Below are 3,503 nucleotides of genomic sequence, written 5' to 3'. Positions count from 1 at the left end.
ACTTTTATGACAATTTTGATTGGCTGTCACCTCCAAACGATAAGAGGTATCAAAAATTCTTTGGACACCCTAATGCCTATCAGTCTGAAGATGATGTGTACCTTTTTGCAGGTCATTCTGACAAAAATTGTGTGAGAAGTAGCATTTTATTGAATTTTACAAAATTAAAAATGGCGGAATTTCCCTTCTGCGTTGACATAACGTCATATAGTGCGTTGGATTCGGCTTGGCCCAAGGATTCTAGTGATGATAATATATTTTACATCGTGCATATGGTTTAAAAGCTACAGGCAAAAATGTAGCTTAACTTTTGACCTTTTGGTGGCGCTACAGAGTTTGAGCTGGGGGTCTGAATTTTTTGTGGTAGGTCATGGGATGGACTACTATGTTTGTACCAAATCCCAGCCTAATTCGATAAACGGTTGCTGAGATATGACCTCACTTCCTGTTTTGCCACTTTTATGAGAATTTTGATTGGCTATCACGGCAAAACGATAAAAGATATCCAATATTCCTCGAGACCCCGTGTGTAGCTCAGTCCACATATACTATATACAGAGTTTCGGGTGAAATGGTTAAAAATTGTGGGAGAAGTAGCATTTTTATCTAATTTCACAAAATGCAAAATGGCGGGACAGCTATCCAGGCAGAAAATGACGTCACAGGGTGCGTTGGATTCGTCTTGGCCCAAGGATTCCAAGGATAACAAGATTATGAAAATTGGCCCAGCGGTTCAAGCAGAAATGTACCTGCAACTTTGACCTGTTGGTGGCGCTAGAGTATTGGGGCTGGGAACCTATAACTCACTGTGGGTAATGTTGATGCTGCCTCAAATATGTCTGCCAATTTACAGCATTTTCCTATGTACGGTTCTATGGGCTGCCATAGACTTACAGTGAATTTCAGAAAATTCAAAATGGCGGAATTTCCCTTCTGCGTTGACATAATGTCATATAGTGCGTTGGATTCGGCTTGGCCCAAGGATTCTAGTGATAATAATATATTTTACATCGTGCAAATGGTTTAAAAGCTACAGGCAAAAATGTAGCTAAAATTTTGACCTGCTGGTGGCGCTACAGAGTTTGAGTTGGGGGTCTGATTTTTTTTCCCATTAGGTCAGGGGATGGACATCTATGTGTGTACAAAATCCTAACCGAAACCGTCAAAGGGTTGCTGAGATATGACCTCACTTCCTGTTTCGCCACTTTTACAACAATTTCGATTGGCTGTCACGGCAAAACGATAACAGATATCAAATATTCCTTGAGACCCCATATAAAGCTCGGTTCAGAGATACTATATACCGAATTTCGGGCAAAATGGTCAAAAATTGTGGGAGAAGTAGCATTTTTATTGAATTTCACAAAATTCAAAATGGCGGGAAAACTATCCTGGCGGAAAATGATGTCATAGGGTGCGTTGGATTCGTCTTGTCTCAAGGATTCAAGGGATACCAAGTTTTTGAAAATTGGCCCAGCAGTTCAGAAGTTACAAGCAGAAATGTACCTGCAACTTTGACCTGCTGGTGGCGCTAGAGTGTTGGGGCTGGGGACCTATAAATCGCTGTGGGTGATGCTGAGTCTGCCCCGAATGTGTGTGCCAATTTACAGCATTTTCCTATGTACGGTTCTATGGGCTGCCATAGACTTACAGTGAATTTCAGAAAATTCAAAATGGCGGAATTTCCCTTCTGCGTTGACATAATGTCATATAGTGCGTTGGATTCGGTTCTATGGGCTGCCATAGACTTGCTAAGGAGAGGAAAGGTGACATAATAATAAGAAAACCAGCTAACACTATAGGGGCCTTCGCCAGCTTCGCTGCTTGGCCCCTAAAAAAGCCAACCCATGGAGAATAGAGACGTTTATGTCTGAGTCACTTCAGTAATATTAACATAAATATGCACTGTAATGGGATATATTCCTTATTTTTCAATATGGTGAAATGAGACTAAAGGGAAATCACCAATAATAAATTAGAAGGGAAACTGTGAGATTGTTTAAATGAGCTATAAAAACACGCTGAACTCTGTATTGCGGCTACCAGATCCAACAATGGTTCAGCGCCGCTGTAGGCTAAGCAGGGGGAAATAAACTTGTCTTACGCATACTCTGAATGATGTAATGTCCACACACACTTAACTCCGTTTCTTGAGGTTTATTGCTCACCATATCATACGAGACCCCAATAGTCTTTAGACCCCAATGGTCTTTCGGATGCAAGGTAAAGCAGTTATCCAGAGTTAACAGAGTTTGCAGTTAGACTAAGTAGACTTAGTAGTCAAAATACGATGTAGTGCGAGTGCAGTGCGGTCAGGGCCGGATTAAGATGGCCTGGGGCCCCTAGCCTACAGGTTGCTGTGGGCCCCCCAAGAAGGCAGATTCCGCAACACAAACATAGACAGTGTCATAAATACGAGCTAGGATTTAAGGATAACATATCTACCAATTGTACTGAATACAACAAATACGTTTTTCAATATTGAATCTTGTCACAATTCTGCAATTTTTCACCTTTGGGCATTCAGGGGGCCCCTGGAAGGTGGGGGCCCCTAGGCTGCAGCCATATCTAGCCTGTGCATTAATCCGGCCCTGAGTGCGGTACACAAAAGGATGGCCTTCCCCCATGCTCACCCCACGCCAAACCAAACTGATGCACAGGTGCCAGGTGGGCACTAATTAAAGGGCTTCCAATTGCGCACCACACACGCCCAGCGCCACACCCATGTCCACAATAACCTATAAACAAACAAAAAAATGAAAGTAAACCAATAACCATAAAGATGTACCATAATGAAAACAAAAAATTATATAAAGAAAGTAATTATGGCTCCAACACTCTGAATTAACTGTGTAACTTTCAATAAGATTTGGACATCTCTGTTGTGTAGGCCTATATGATTTTTTTGGTCTGTTTTTTTCAACTGTGTAGTGTCATTATTTATCCAACAGATGGCCACACCGATCAGAATTATTAGGCTGACCGGACCACTTACCAGCCGACTAGATAACACTATAGTTATTCAACCTGGCACAATAGCTGATGCAATTCAGCTGATATAAGGCTCTCACTGAACGTGGAGTAGGCTAAGTATTATAACAGAGCACAACAAAGCCAAACCTCTTATTTTTACACAAAAGAGTTTTGCACTTTGAGTTTTCAGGTTTTTTGTAATAGGCCTAGGCCTATATTAAGTTAGGATAAGTAAAATGTGCATTGATAACCATTTTTTCCCCCATAGGAGGTAATGGTATTTACTTCAACCCCGGCCTGTTGTGTTTAAATACTGGATATGCCTTAAGCATTTTTGGTGCTATCTCTGGCAGTTAATGAGATTTGTCACACCTCAGGAATGTGTTGCCACTTTTCATAACACACACACACACACACACACACACACACACACACACACGCTGCTGCTGCTGCAACTACTGCTACACCAGTATAAAATGGACGTGGGATTTCTTTAACAAAAAAATGAAATGGCATTACCTAAAGGCTAG

This window comes from Engraulis encrasicolus, chromosome 14 (assembly GCF_034702125.1).
Source record: "Engraulis encrasicolus isolate BLACKSEA-1 chromosome 14, IST_EnEncr_1.0, whole genome shotgun sequence".
Taxonomy (NCBI): domain Eukaryota; kingdom Metazoa; phylum Chordata; class Actinopteri; order Clupeiformes; family Engraulidae; genus Engraulis; species Engraulis encrasicolus.
This window is presented reverse-complemented; position numbering follows the sequence as displayed.